This window comes from Triticum aestivum, chromosome 5A (genome assembly GCF_018294505.1).
Source record: "Triticum aestivum cultivar Chinese Spring chromosome 5A, IWGSC CS RefSeq v2.1, whole genome shotgun sequence".
Lineage (NCBI taxonomy): Eukaryota > Viridiplantae > Streptophyta > Magnoliopsida > Poales > Poaceae > Triticum > Triticum aestivum.
Genome location: NC_057806.1, coordinates 89,631,540 through 89,648,426, shown reverse-complemented (window position 1 = coordinate 89,648,426; position 16,887 = coordinate 89,631,540). Strand labels below are relative to the sequence as shown.

General features: G+C 40.7%; 1 long non-coding RNA gene across 1 annotated transcript; it reads right to left on the bottom strand.

The window, feature by feature from the left end:
- Positions 1–3,223: 3,223 nt before the first annotated feature.
- On the bottom strand, positions 3,224–7,963 carry LOC123106647 (uncharacterized). Its single transcript, XR_006451423.1, has 4 exons — positions 7,711–7,963; positions 7,229–7,616; positions 4,709–4,823; positions 3,224–3,566 (listed from the first exon to the last, which is right to left on the bottom strand). It is a non-coding gene; the product is annotated as an uncharacterized lncRNA (long non-coding RNA).
- Between the last annotated feature and the right edge of the window lie 8,924 nt (positions 7,964–16,887).

The following is a 16,887-nucleotide window of genomic DNA, read 5'->3' as shown; positions in this document are numbered from 1 at the left end:
CTCTCCCTGACAGTGATTGCACCCATGCAGTACCGCCACGGACTGACCCTCTGCTACATATAAATTATGTTGGGATTTTCCCCGAAGAGAAGAGGTGAAGCAGTACAATAGAGATAAGTATTTCACTCAGTGAGAACTAAGGTTATCGAACCAATACGAGAACCACGCAAACTCTCGTCTTTAGCACCTATGCACACAAAAGCAAATACTTGCACCCAACGTGGGCAAGAGGGTTGTCAATCCCCTTGAATTCGTTATTTGCAAGGATTAATTCTAATAGTGATAGATAGATAAAAAGAAAAGTAAAATAAAAGGTATAAAATTGCAGCAAGGTATTTTTAGTTTTAATAATATGATAAAAGTAGACCTGGGGGCCATAGTTTTCACTAGAGGCTTCTCTCTCGAAACAATAACATACAGTGGGTAAACAAACAACTGTTGGGCAACTGATAGAAAAGCGCATAGATATGACATATTCATGGCAATGATTATGTATACAGGCATTACGTACGTGACAATTAGACCGACTCCTGCCGACATTTACTACTATTACTCCACCAATCGACCGCTATCTAACATGCATATATGGTATTAAGTTCATGATAAACAGAGTAACATCTTAAGCAAGATGATATGATGTAGACAAAGTATACTCAAGCAATATCATTAAACCCCGTCTTTTTACCCTTAATGGCAACAATACTATACGTGCCTCGCTATACCTCTTGTCATTGGGTGAGGGCACCACAAAATTGAACCCATTATAAAGCACCTCTCCCACTGAAGATAAAACAATCTAGTTGGCCAAATCAAACGGATAGATTGGAAGCAAATTCAAAGCTATAACAATCATGAATAGTGAAGTTTAAAAAAGACTCCATTACTTTCAGTGAATAATCTGATCATAAACTCACAATTCATCAGATCCCAACAAACACACCATAAAATAAGATTACATCAGATAGAATTCCAAGAAGATCGAGGAGAAAACTGTATTGAAGATCAGAGTGAGAAGAAGCCATCTAGCTACTAGCTATGGACCCGTAGGTCTGTGGTAAACTACTCATGCATCATCGAAAGGCAGCAAGGATGATGTAGAAGCCCTCCGTGATCGATTCCCCCTCCGACAGAGTACCGAAAAAGGCCTACGGATGGTACCGCGAAAGAACGGAAGCTTGCGGCGGTGTAAAAAGTGTTTCGGGTGGCTTTCTATTGGTTTGTGAATATTTGGGAATTTATAGAGGTGAAATAAGGTCAAACAAAGTTGCATGGGGCCCACGAGCTCAGGGGCATGCCCTACCCTCCGGGGCACGCCCTGTAAGCTTGTGGCTCTCTTGTAGCTCTTTTGGCCGACGTTTGGGGCCGGTTTGAGGAGGCCAAGCGGGTCTAATTTTTTGGCCGGTCAGTGACTGGTCTGTCAGCCCGGGCGGTTGGGAATGGTTTGAGGTGCCCGACTGTAGATGCTCTTAGCGCGGTCATAGATTATTTTTTCAGGGCTCGCCCTCCTGATCCGATGGAATGGGTTGTATGGGTATGGGTGATCACTCCCATGTCATTCATACCCTGGGGTGCCATATCCACCATCGTCAGCTGATCTGACAGGGCCTCACCATCCTCGCCTGTGTTTCTCCGTTGTTGGGAGCCCACTGTCTTCATATCCTCTTGTCCAATCAGGCTGGTGGCGGGCCTAGACGGACATGGTTGTACTATTGCAATAATAATAGCATATATGAATCACTATATGTCTAATCAGTGAGTCACATTCTTAGTTATTTATTACTATAAGATGCAGAGCAACACACCAGAAACTGAATACTACGGTACTTAGCAGAGTCAGAAAGCCAACGAGGGGGTTCGGCAATACCTTCATGATGCCAATGACGGTGCCGCGGACGGGAAAGTTCTCGACAACGGTGTTGAGGAATTTCTGCACGTGGGCGGCGAGCAGCATGTAGAGGCAAATGAGCGGGGGCGGGGCCGACGCGACACCCACGATGTTGAGCATCTGTCAAGTCGGAGCAAAGCATAAAAGGCTCCCAGAGTTGGAAGACATTCTCATCGGCGGTGACTAAGGGCATGTACAATGGAGGCAGTACCATGCTACTGCCCCATCTTCCAACTAGATAAAAAAAATCTGAAGCTACATGCATTACAAAAGTTACCCAACGCATGGGTGGTCTCATGCATGTTACCAGGTCCCACGGTGACTCTTCCTCCATCAACTTTACTTGCATGTTGTTCGGTTTTTCCTCACAGCACACTCTCTCTCTCTCTTACCTTTCTCACCTGGAGGACCACACTTTTTGGCAAAGAACCTAGCTCCTCTGCAAGCTACACCAGGCCTTTGCAAGATATAGTCTTTTTCACCGATTTTCTCCACGACAGCATGCATCTGATGTGGAACCATGGGGCAGCTGCACAAGCTGGACCATTGGCCATGTCCTAATCGAAGGTGAGTGTCATGGGTCTCTTACAGAAAAAGAATCAGCAAGACGCGTGTATTTACTACTAGTTTGGTGGCACGCTTTTTTTGAGACACTGGTGGCGCGCTTTTGTGGCTAGACTCCATTTGCTGGCCCAATTTCTGCAAGTTGATGACTAAACAAATAAATACTCCCTCCATTTCTTAATATAAGTTTTTTTAGAAATCCCAATATGGACTACATACGGAATAAAATGAGTAAATATACATTCTAAATATGTAGTTTGTATTGAAATTTCTACAAAGACTTATATTTAGGAACGAAGGGAATAAGTAGCATGGGAAAGACAATTGATATCTATAAAAAAATGATGAGTGAGGTTATTTTGCAGCCTAGCAATAATTCGGTTATTTCTTCTGACACTACAAGGTTGTTCATTTCTTCGGCTCATCGCCCACCACTGTCCAACAACTTGTAAATTCAGACATTTGGTCATGGTTTCAACATAACTAGTCTGATGCAATTAATCAAGAAAATATCCCCAATAAATTCAATGTAGAGTAATTTACTTCCATCAGAATTGCTCACAAAAGGACACACTAAATGATATGCATGCTGATTTTCAAACGTAACTAGTTCTTGAACCAGCCACAAAACATTATGCACCCTCAGTTTTGCAGTATAGTGGCTCACTCATCCCACCCTGACTGAACCAACTACTTGCTAATAGATCCCATAATTCCAAAGTTCACATCTTAGATTCATGCACACAATGTGTAACTAGAAATTTGCAGGTTTGCAGCAGCTATTCAAACCTTTCGCTCAACAAAGGTTTATTACAGAGATTTCATTTCATTGCATTACTTTGTTCGGACAACACATACATGAAACAGAGAAATACTTGAATTTCCTTTCAACACTAGCTAATATCACCACCCATGCCAACAATTAACATTTCACCAGAAAACAACCAGACAACAACAAATTGTACAGATTAACACGCCCGACCCCCGTCTGGCTCGCGTTGTCATTTCGTCTGGTGCTTGCAAATCTCAGATCTAGGAGGTACTTCTCTCCTCGGCACCTCGCGACATCCTCATGCATCATCAATCTCAATGGCGCCAAACCGTAAATGCCATGCATCTTAAAGCACAACATGTGTCAGCTATAGTTTAATATTAATATCTCGCAAATCATAGAATTTATAAAAGGAGACATATAAAACCAGTCAGACACAACATATTACTTGTAAATCTGGGAAAGCAAGCTCATCATGAGTCAAACGATCATGTTACTCACAACACAACTTCATACAGTAGTCATATCAAGAGAGGCGAATAAGAAGTACTCCCTCCATCCGGAACAACTTGTCCCTGAAATGGATGTATCTAGCACCAAGTTAGTGCTAGATACATCCATTTGAGGAACAAGCTTGAGACAAGTTTTTTCGGACAGAGGGAGTACGATGCATACATCTAAACTTAGTGAAACATACAAAATCTAGAAACAAAGATGGCAACCTAGGAAATATTTTGCTTCCATAATCTTCGTTATGAAACTGTTACAATATAGCCACAGAGCATTTCCTTCTAACCAGTCAATAAGTAATTTAAACTGCGACATGCAAATCTTCCTTTAGACCATATTTAAATTGACTGCATGTTTTCTTTGTATTTGGGCCCTTTCTCATTAACATAATGGTAAAACGGAGAAAGAAGTATGATGACAACGCAGGAACTAGTATAACATACAAAATCCAGGACAAAAGATACAAGATGGTAATTTTTCGCTACCATCAACTTGGCTATAAAATGTTTCGGTATGACCATAGTGAGGGACTTCCATTCTAAAAAATAGATGTACTTAATTCTGACCAGTCAAGCTCCTCTACAGACCTCCATGATCTATCTATATGCCTACAAGACGACCACATCACTATTTTTCATAAAGAACAATATCAGTGAAGAGGAATGACATCAGAAAATGGCCACATCAAGGGTTACAATGCTGACACACTTGCGATGGATAAACAAGAGAAAAGTTCGCTCAAACATATGCATCACTTTGATTGTATGCCTCACAGTCACACCAACAAGGCAGATAATGAGACAAACTAAAGCATACACTGATTGGAGGTCCGCTAAGCTAATATTATGGATGATCATCACGAAAGATACCACCATACCGGACCTATCCACATGTTCTTGAAATGTAGCACCATTTTCTTGAAATTTAGCATGATTAAAGGCATGAGAGAGAGCATAGGACAGAAACTGGTAGCTTACTTGTGCTGAAGTAGAAGAAGCGCCGTTGGAGCAGGTCGACGGACTCACTAGCTGTAGCGACTCAACCTCAGACGGTCAAGCCTCTGTGTATCCGTGCCATCCCTGGATTAGTATGCTGGCACACATAGTACATTAATGTATATATCAAAGTGCAATCACATGTATAAATAACATAAAACTGATATATATACCTCATAAGTCTTAGCGGAAACAAACAATCGGGTGTGGAGTCCCATGAACACCATCGGCAAGTTGAGTGTAGACCGTAACCCAACAACGAAACTCACTCGTCATAGAAATAATCCCGCAACATAATACGTTGCGGCCGTGTAGGTTAGTACATTGAATGTACCGGCAAGATCACTATAAGAAAAAAAGATGATAAACTATACTATACGCAATATGGCTTTGTGGCTCTGTATCCGAGTTTTGTTTGCGTAAAAGCTGGTTTTATTTTCCCTACATCACAGGAATATCATGAGTCTGTACTACGGAGTTTTCTATCATGACATGGTTCCGCCAACCGATGTCTCATAACCCAAAATCATCATAAGTTGCCCACAATTAAGTTATCAGTCTGGTGTTGAGAGTTCTGAGATGGATCCAAGTCCAGAGGCTCAAATTTTCCGTAACCGAGACATGGCTAATCGATTAGGTTTTAACCCTCTGTAGAGGTTTGCACACTTTACCCGTAAGATTCGGTCCCTCTTTTTACATTCTCGCACTTTAGGGTGTTTGAGAATAAGACGACTGAAACATGGTCTTCCAAAGAGTTCCTGTGACCACTGTCTGGTGCTCATCCAATCCTACCGTAGTTCTACAACTGCTAGCACCGTCCCAGCCAGAATCACAACTAAGGTCAACCAAGCCAGAGCCCATAATGACTTGCAGTTGCACAGGTAAGCTTCTGGGCATGAAGTATTCTTCCGTCTCTTTGAGTACAGGTGAAGCTTTCCGCAAGATGTCATGGCGCTTCTCCATGCATCCCGACCATGCATCCATTGCTTGATCCAGGGTGCCCATCAAATCCATCCTTCACCCAGTAGTGTGTATTGAATTCTTGTCTTGAGTCTCAAAATCTTGAGGTCTTGAAGTCTTGAGGTCCTGAAGATGCAGTCATTGACGTAGAGTCCTCCTTCTTCACACCACTCCCTAGCACTCATACCAACCCCGTCTACTATTGCGTAGCATTTTAGAACTAAACAACGTCCCAGGCTTGGTAATAGGGAGATGGGCTTCCTACCTCATGCATACTACTCAACTACAAGGATTCAATATCACTACTGGAGGGATTATGAATGGTGACACTAAATGCAATAAAAACATAGGTATGAAAAGCATGGTCAAAGTGAATTTGCCTGGTAAGTTGATGAAGATAATAACGCTCTTGAAAATAACTTTACTATCCATCACTCGATGTAAATCTAATAAGTCAAACATAGCATTCACATAAGCAAAACACTCCAGCAATCAATTCTATCAATCAAAATTATCAATAAAAAACAAAGAAATCAAATAAAAAATCCAAATAAAATCCAAAGAACTTCAAGGAAAACTACGATAAAAACTTCTAAGGAAAAGTCTAAGACTTTACGACAAACAACAAAAATCGTTTTCTTTGTCCTACATAAAACTAAACATAAAAATAAAGCTTTAAACTAATAAATTAACAGAAAAGAAAATGTAAAACAACTAATTTAACAGAAAGTATTTTTCAAAAAACTTTATTTGCAAAAAAGAAACAAATAAAAAGCTATTATAAAACTATAACTATGACCTATACAAGTTTTCTTACAAAACTAAAGAAAATAAATTTCAAATAAAAAAATATTCTTCTTGTTCAACAGAAATAAAACTAAATTTGTCAAAAGTGACAAAATAAAATTAATTAAAAACAACTAAAACTATAAAGAGAAGACTAAAACAAAACTAGAAGCTAAAACAGTACTGTTTTGCTTAAAACCCTAATTTAAAATAAACGAAAAATAAATCACTATATGCTAATGGATGGACAAAACAATAACAAAACATTAGCAAAAAGAATCAATCAAAAATATTTTATAAAACTCAAGATACGACCAAATTAGTGATTTGAACAAATTTCATCAAACTCAAATTTGAAAAATAATGGCATAAACAGAAACTTCATAAAATTTTGAATCTACTTCAAAAAGAATCACTTAATTTGGATAAGCACACAAAAGGATATTAAATATCTAAGATTAAAACTTTTCTATTTTTAAAACAGAAACGAAAATAAAAACTGATCGGACAGGTGCTACGCGTCGGGCTGCTATTAGGCCTAGAGAATGTGCGATCCGATCTATAAAACACTCGGCCGATACTTAACGAAACCTCACGTCCTTGTAAAGGATAAACCGACCGGCTAAACCGATAAGATCTAAACCATAAATAAACCAAAGTTAAACCGATCTAGTATAAAAACCTAACTGTTCAGATTAGATCTAATCTAAGGCGTTCATTTTAGATCGAACAGTGGAGGGAGAGTGGAGAGCTCACCACGGTGGAGGTAAACTCCGTCTAGGTTGTCGGCGGTGGTGGCGGCTCAGGGTTGACGCAGGCGGCTCCTCCCGTGGGTCTCCGGCTTTAGGGAGGGCTCCGTTCGACGTGGGCGACGGTGGCGAGCACGAAGGTCTCTTTGGCGTGACTCAGGGATGGCGGGAGCGACGGCGGCGAGTGTGACAGCAGTGATGACGTACGGTGGTTGACGGCGAGCGCGTTCCGGTGGTCGAGGCGCTCCGGCGAGTGCACAGGCGGAAGCGGCGGAGTGAGGGGGTCCGGTGGTGGTGCGTACAAGGGCCCCAGACGTCGTACGACGGTGAAGCGAAGTTGGCCGAGCTCCTCTGCTCCCTGGCTCCGGCAAGATCGGACGAGTTCGGGCTCGTTGCTGCGGGGTTAACAAAGGGGATAAAGCATGTCAAAACGAGGGAAGGCATCAAGAGACGTCGATGGAGGAACGGAAGGGCTTCGGGGTATCTCACCGGCGACGGAGACGACGGCGTTCTGAAGCGTCGGTGGCGGAGATCCAAACTGCGAGTGCGTGCATGAGAGAGAGTTTTGACAAGGGGTTTTCGAAGGGTTCGAACGAGGGGAGTGCTGGCTATTTATAAGACATAGACGTGCGTGAGGGGAAGGGCTGGGATCGCGATCCTGAGGAACTCGGGATATGGCGGCGGGCGCGCGTGCTCTGGCTTGGGCAAGGCGAAGAAGAAGACGTGCGGGGCCTGCTGCCAGTGACCGTGGGGGAAAGAGAGAGGGTTGGGCGACCGAGGGGAAACGCCTTCGGGCGCGAGAGGTGTGGAGGTGGGCTTTGGCCAAAAAACGCTTTCATGTTTTTTATTAAATAAACAGAGAGTAAAAGACAATAAATAAAAATAAAAATAAAAAATTTACCTAGGCATATGATATATCAAAATTTTCATAAAAGGAAATGCTAAAATGTGAACATATTTTCAGAGGCAAATAAAATTCAGAAAGAATCACAAAAGTCCAACAGTGCCGCCATTGCAATAAAACATAATAAAAATCATTTTCAAAATACCAAAATGATTCCAAATTTATTTTCTCCTAATTTTGCATTGAAGGGAATCATTTTACCCTTATTTCCATTTGTTTATCTTTAGGAGAAAAATAATTTGAATAAAACCCAAATAACTCTTAAATGGTTTTAAATTTGAATTTCAAACCACTTTCAAACCTTTCTGTTTTTTCCTCATTCAAATATATTTCAAATTTGCCCCTGGTTTGGAGGGTCATATTGCTCCTCTCTTTATTTTTAAGTGGGTCAGAGGAATTTGAAATTATTCAAATGGGAAGGATTCCAAAATGGAATTTCAAAGGTGGTTTAACTCCCCACTCTCTTTCATTTAAACTTTGGAGAAGTTATTTCATCTCCTCTCTTGAAAGTCCTTGAGTGGCATGAAGTTTGCATTACTTTCAAATGGGGTTTCAAATCATTTCAGATGGAAACACTTTTGGGAAAGACCGTTTGTTCCCTCTCGTTCAACTTTCAAAAAGTTTCAAATTTCACTCAGTTTCACACAAGCAATCACACCACAATCAAACAGACAATGCAAAATATTTATTTAATATAACATTCCAAAAATTAGAATTTTTGGATGTTACAAACCTACCACACTTAAAATGAATCTTGTCCTTGAGATTCGAAGAGGCTAGCAAGAGAAGGGTTAGGGTTTGAGGGTCTTGCAGCATATCAATTGATCGAAAACCTCTAGTATGTTACCACACTTAAAATCAGGGATGGTTCTAACCAAGACCCGTGTACTCCATCCTTCAAGTTGACGATGTCGGTCTTCTCATATTTTTTGGGATAACTCTGGCACTGAGGCTCTTTCGGTAGGGAACCTTTTCTTCAAAATCTTGTGTCCTTTCCTCATGGTAAGATTCTTCCGAGACTGGATCTTCATATCTGACAGGTCTGTCGCCAATACTAAAGAACTATCGAAAACCTCATCGTGGTCAACAATTACTGGATTTGCAGAAAATAGGGTCTGGGTTGAACCTCATCGTATATCCTACGATTGGCAACGGTTGCCTGTACAAGGTTCCATCATCCTACCATTCTATGGTTTTATGGCTTGACGTGTCGACACTCTTCTATGGTTTTCAACTGTCAACATATAATAGTTCATGATAGAAGTCTCCGGTATGGGGGCCAATCCATCCCGTACTTGAATCATTACCACATACGTAGACAGTGAATCACGTATTCTAACACTTGAGCATCCTCACATGCATTGCAGAATTTCTCTTATCGATGAACTTAGTTCGGATATATCCATTAATTCTGCAAGCTGAACAAAACATCTATCGTTCTTCACAAATCTCAGGTTTTCGTAACCTCCTAAGGAAATGTCTGTTGATGGAATCATAGTTTCTTCCCACTTTCTTCTTCCAGGGAGTGCTTGATTCCTATTAATTTCCTGGGCCTGTGTGTTATGGATCCACTTCAACACCGGTATGGCTTTAACTCATCATGGGAGTTACAATTGTTCCATATTCTAACATTACACCTCCTTTAAGTCCAATATTACTTCATTCCTTCATACTCCTGAGTTAACCGACATATCGGAATAAACCTCATACCTATTTTGTCCAAAATTCACTCCGCGGAATACATTTTCCTTTCCATGGGTTGAGTGTCCTCACAGGGTACTACCACCCTTAAAAAGTAACACACAAATCCATCCGTAGACCATATTTCTCATATCCTCGAAAATGGTGAACATATGTGTTCGTAAAGTAATAACTCATACAATTCAACATATGAAATCATGACACATTAACTTTATTGATTCATGAATTCATTACAAACTCTGAGGCTTCCATTACATAATTCAACTCATCGAACTTATGAAAATAAAATTGCTTTCTAGTACTCTTGTTATCCATATCAAACTCTCAACTACTCAGCTCCAGCTTTCATCTTGTCGGGACATTTAGTAGCATAATGCCCTGCTTCCCTACCACAAAAACAAATGACTTCCGGTAAGTGTTTGGTCTTCTTGGGAATGGTGTCTGCTCTTTGGGTTCTTGGGTTCTTCTCTGTACATTTATTAGTGTAATGACCTAAATCCTTGCACGTGTAACAAGTGATATGACTCAGGTCCTTCTCTACAGAAATTGAGTTGTTCTGGGGATGCCTTCGTTTTCTCTTCCTGGATTTCTCCGTAATGATCTTCTATTTCCGGAGGGTCAAACTTCACTTCTGCTGTCGGCAAGTCTCCGGACTCTTCTCTTTTCATTGTGCAATACTGGGAATAATGTCCTTCTCCGCAGGAATAGCAGGCATGAGCGTAAAATCTGTTTAGACCTTCTCCATCAGGGTCTTCAAGAACTTCCTCCATCACGGATTCTTCTAAACTATCCCCGAAGGCTTCTTTCTGGTGCTTGGTAATTTCTTGTACCTTGGGGTAGATTTGGCACTCAGCCGGGAAATGAGTAGCTCCTTCACACAGGAAACAAGTAACCTGCCCAGTTGTGCATTCTTTAGCTGGGTGATTTCCTTCACAATGAGGGCATCCATCCTTGTGTTCTTCATTGGTGTGCCCTATTTCTCCGCAAATCTTGCAGGCACAAGGTTTCTTCATCGGGTTGTCCCAATGCTTCCAGATGAGACGAGATCTCAACAGAGTCTTCTTGAATTCCTCCCAAGTTCTTGCTCCGTTACATCCTTGTATGGCTTGATGCATTTTCCACCAGGTTGTAGCACTTTTTGTAAAGTACCGAAGAGCATATTGAACCTCATACTTGCTTCCAATCAAGTTGTTCCTGAAGTGATCCTCCATATTCTGAATCCATAGTTCTACCTTCGGTTGAGTCATCGATTCAGAGAATACCAATCCTTCATTCATCATCTATTGGTTCCAATGGTTTTGGGATGAGATACAGGAGGCAGAGAGAGATACACACAATACAAACAAAAAATTTGAAATGGGTTTTATTTATGGCTGTCAAAAAAAACATCAGACAAATGACAGCTCACAAATCGTCGCATCTAACGTAAGTATATACAAGGGGTTTGGTCTTCTAAAGGTCGAATAATTCTTCAGATTCTTCAAGTCTTCGCAGTCTTCAACTGTTGTAGCTTCAACTCTTCCAATGCATGGTGAAATCCTCATTACTTTGAAGAGGCCATCAGTTGTTCGATATCTGGTCTTTCTTGGAGCTACTTCAGTTGATCCTCCATGTGGTCAAAAGGGACAAGGGTATATTCTAACTATTTGAGGTAAGAGGGAATATTTTATAAAATCAGAAAAGATGATAAGTAAAGGATGTTTTTGAGAATAAAGTTTTAGAGATTTCCTGTCCTAGGGGCTTTTCGATTTCTATGGTCACATCCTACAGTCAACATGTACTCTGATACCATATCTGTAGCGACCCGACCTCAGACGGTCAAGCCTCTATGTATTCGTGCCATCCCTGGATCAGTATGCTGGCACACACATTACATCAATGTATATATCAAAGTGCAATCACATGTATAAATAACATAAAATTGATATATACCTCATAAGTCTCAGCCGAAACAAACAATCTGGTGTGGAGTCCCATCAATGCCATCGGCAAGTTGAGTGTAGACCGTAACCAACAACGAAACTCACTTGTCATAGAAATAATCCTGCAACATAATATGTTGCAGTCGTGTAGGTCAATACATTGAATGTACTGGCAAGATCACTATAAGAAAAACAGATGATAAACTATACTATATGCAATATGGCTTCGTTGCTCTGTATCTAAGTTTTGTTTGTGCAAAGGCTGGTTTTATTTTCCCTACATCAAAGGAATATTAGGAGTCTGTACTATGGAGTTTTCTACCATGACATGGTTCGGCCAACCGATGTCTCATAACCCAAAATCATCATAAGTTGCCCACAATTATGTTATTAGTCCGGTGTTGAGAGTTTCGAGATAGATCCAAGTCTAGAGGCTCAAATTGTCCATAACCGGGGACATGGCTAATCGATTAGGTTTTAACCCTCTGCATAGGTTTGTACACTTTACCCGCAAGAGTTGATCCCTCTTTTTACATTCTCGCATTTCAGGGTGTTTGAGAGCAAGACGACCGAAACATGATCTTCCAAAGAGTTCCCTTAACCACTATCCGGAGCTCATCCAATCCTATCATAGTTCTACATCTGCTAGCACCGTCCTAGCCAGAATCACCACTAAGGTCAACCAAGCCAGAGCCCATAATGACTTGCGGTTGCACAGGTAAGCTTCCAGGCATGAAGTAATCTTTCGTCTCTTTGAGTCTGGGTGAAGCTTTCCGCAAGATGTCATGGCGCTTCTCCATGCATCCCGACCATGCATCCACTGGTTGCTCCACGGTACCCTTCAAATCCGTCCTTCACCCAGTAGTGTGTATTGAATTCTTGTCTCGAGTATCGAAATCTTGAGGTCTTGAAGTCTTGAGGTCCTGAAGATGCTGTCCTTGTAGATTCCATCATGAAGTTGTCGTCATTGGCGTAGAGTCCTCCTTCTTCACACCACCCCCGAGCACTCATACCAACCCCGTCTACTATAGCGTAGCATTTAGAACTAAACAACGTCCCGGGCTTGGTAATAGGGAGATGGGTTTCCTACCTCATGCATACTACTCAACTACAAGGATTCAATATCACTACTGGAGGTATTATGAATGGTGACACTAAATGCAATAAAAACATAGGTATGAAAAGCATGGTCAAAGTGAACTTGCCTGGTAAGTTGATGAAGATAACAACGCTCTCGAAAATAACTTGATACTATCTGTCACTCCGATGTAAATCTATTAAGTCAAACATAGCATTCACATAAGCAAAATACTCTAGCAATCAATTCCATCAATCAAAATGATCGATAAACAAAAAATAAATCAAATAAAATCCAAAGAACTTCAAGGAAAACTACGATAAAAACTTCTAAGGAAAAGTCTAAGACTTTACTACAAACATATTTTTTTTCTTTATCCTACATAATACGAAACATCAAAATAAAGCTCTAAACTAATAAATTAACAGAAAATAAAATGTAAAACAACTAATTTAACAGAAAGTATTTTTCATAAAACTTTATTTGCAAAAAGAAACAAATAAAAAGCTATTATAAAACTCTAACTATGACCTATACAAGTTTTCTTATAAAACTAAAGAAAATAAATTTCTAAAGTTAAAAAAATTATTTTTCTTGTTCAACAGAAATAAAACTAAATTTGTCAAAAGTGACAAAAAGAAAATAAATTAAAAACAATTAAAACTTTAAAGAAAAGACTAAAACAAAACTAGATCTAAAACAGTACTGTTTTGCTTAAAACCCTAATTAAAAAAAACTAAAAATAAATCATTATATGCTATTGGATGGACAACACAATAACAAAACATTAGAAAAAAGAATCAATCAAAAATATTTTATAAAACTCAAGATACGACCAAATTAGTGATTTGAACAAATTTCATAAAAGTCAAATTTAAACTACTAAAATTTGAAAGTAATGGCACAAACAAAAACTTCATAAACATTTGAACCTACTGCAAAAAGAATCACTTAATTTGGATAAGCACAGAAAAAGATATTAAATATCTAAGATTGAAACTTTTCTGCTTTTAAAACAGAAACGAATAAAAACAGACCGGACAGGTGCTACGCGTCGGGCTGCTATTAGGCCTAGAGAATGTGCGATCCGATCTATAAAACACTCGGCCGATACTTAACGAAACCGCATGTGCTAGTAAAGGAAAAACTGACCGACTAAACCGATAAGATCTAAACCGCAAATAAACCGAAGTTAAACCGATCTAGCTAAAAAAACTAATTGTTCATATTAGATCTAATCCAAGGCATTTATTTTAGATCGATCGGTGGAGGGAGAGTGGAGAGCTCACCGCTGTGGAGGTGAACTCCGGCGAGGTTGTCGACAGTGGTGGCGGCTCGGGGTTGACGCAGGCGGCTCCTCCCATTGGTCTCTGGCTTTAGGGAGGGCTCCGTTCGACATGGGCGACGGTGGCGAGCATGAAGGTCTCCTTGGCGTGACTCAGGGATGGCGGGAGCGACGACGGCGAGGGTGACAGCGGCGATGACGTACGGTGGTTGACGGCGAGCGCGTTCCGGTGGCCAAGGTGCTCCGGCGAGTGCATGGGCGGAAGCGGCGGAGTGAGGGGGGGTCCGGTGGTGGTGCGTACGAGGGCCCTGGGCGTTGTACGGCGGTGAAGCGAAGTTGGCCGAGCTCCTTTGCTCCCTGTCTCCGACGAGATCGGACGAGCTCGAGCTCGTCGCTGCGGGGGAAACGGAGGGGATAAAGCATGTCAAAACGAGGGAAGGCATCAAGAGACGTCGATGGAGGAACGGAAGGGCTTCGGGGTAGCTCACCGGCGACGGAGACGACAGCGTTCTGAAGCGTCGGTGGCGGAGATCCAAACTGCGAGTGCATGCATGAGAGAGAGTTTTGACGAGGGGTTTTCGAAGGGTTCGAATGAGGGGAGAGCTGGCTTTTTGTAAGACATAGACGTGCGCGAGGGGAAGGCCTGGGATCGCGATCCCGAGGAACTCGGGATATGGCGGCGGGCGCACGTGCTCTGGATTGGGCAAGGGGAAGAAGAAGACGGGCGGGGCACGCTGCCAGTGACCATGGGGGAAAGAGAAAGGGTCGGGTGACCGAGGGTAAACGCTTTCGGGCGTGAGAGGTGTGGAGGTGGGCCGGCTGGCGCGGTTCGGCCCACTGGGTGGGCTTTGGCCAAAAAAACGCTTTCCTGTTTTTTATTAAATAAACAGAGAGTAAAAGACAATAAATAAAAATAGAAATAAAAAGTTTACCTAGGCATATTATATATCAAAATTCTCATAAAAATATATCCTGAAATGTGAACATATTTTCAGAGGCAAATAAAATCCAAAAAAAATCACAAAAGTCGAACAGTGATGCCATTGCAATAAAACACAATAGAAATAATTTTCAACATACTGAAATGATTCCAAATTTATTTTCTCCAAATTTTCCATTGAAGGGAATCATTTTACACTTATTTCCATTTATTTATTTTTAGGAGAAAAATAATTTGAATAAAACCCTAATAACTCTTAAATGGTTTTAAATTTGAATTTCGAACCACTTCCAAACCTTTTGCTTTTTCCTCATTCAAATATATTTCAAATTTGTCCCTGGTTTGGACGGTCATATTGCTCCTCTCTTTATTTTGAAATGGGTCAGAGGAATTTGAAATTATTCAAATGGGAAGGATTCCAAAATGGAATTTTAAAGGTGGTTTAACTCCCCACTCCCTTTCATTTAAACTTTGGAGAAGTCATTCCATCTCCTCTCTTGAAAGTCCTTGAGTGGCATGAAATTTGCATTACTTTCAAATGGGGTTTCAAATCATTTCAGATGGAAACACTCTTGGGAAAGTCCTTTTATTCCCTCTCATTTAACTTTCAAAAAGTTTCAAATTTCACTCAGTTTCACACAAGCAATCACACCACAATCAAACAGACAATGCAAAATATTTATTTGATATAACATTCCAAAATTTAGAATTTTGGGATGTTACACTAGCGATATTCACCGGGATCCCGTGCCCCTGCATGTCCGGCTCCTTTGCAAACTCTTCAATTAACCAAAAAGATGACACTTTTAGTTACTAATTGTGAAAAGAATGTGGGAGTATCAGAGGATCAGAAATACAATAGTCAACTTTATAATCTCAAAAAAAGAAAAGCTTAATTTTATTTGTATTCTGATGATTTTTGACCAACTTGTGTACTTTGTTGAGTTCATCTACTGCAAGGAGGTTATGGATCAATACACGGCTTAAGGCGCTCAATCATAGACACAATGTTTCCATGCAAAACAATTTACAATTTCTGCCACCAAATCGTACAACATGATGCTATGTACCTCTCTCATTAGGATACATACAAGTTACTCCCTCCGTCCCATAATATAAGAGTGTTTTTACACTAGGGTAGTGTCAAAGATGCTCTTATATTATGGGATGGAGGGAGTAGACGCCTATCATCTCGAATGAGACAGATAGGCAAGATGATGTGCTACCTCTTGAGCACTGCGTTGGTTTTCCCCGAAGAGGAAGGGATGATGCAGCAAAGTAGCATAAGTATTTCCCTCAGTTTTTGAGAACCAAGGTATCAATCCAGTAGGAGGCTACGCGCCAGTCCCTCGTACCTGCACAAAACAGATAAATCCTCGCAACCAACGCGATAAGGGGTTGTCAATCCCTACACGGCCACTTACAAGAGTGAGATATGATAGATATGATAAGATAATATTTTTGGTATTTTTGCGATAAAGATGCAAAGTAAATAAAAGCAAAGTAAAAAGCAAAGGAAATAACTAAGTAGTAGGAGACTAATATGAGGAAGAAAGACCCGGGGGCCATAGGTTTCACTAGTGGCTTCTCTCGAGAGCATAAGTATTCTACAGTGGGTGAACAAATTACTGTTGAGCAATTGACAGAATTGAGCATAGTTATAAGAATATCTAGGTATGATCATGTATATAGGCATCACGTCCAAGACAAGTAGACCGACAACTGCCTGCATCTACTACTATTACTCCACTCATCGACCGCTATCCAGCATGCATCTAGAGTATTAAGTTAATGAAAACAAAGTAACGCCTTAAGCAAGATGACATGATGTAGAGG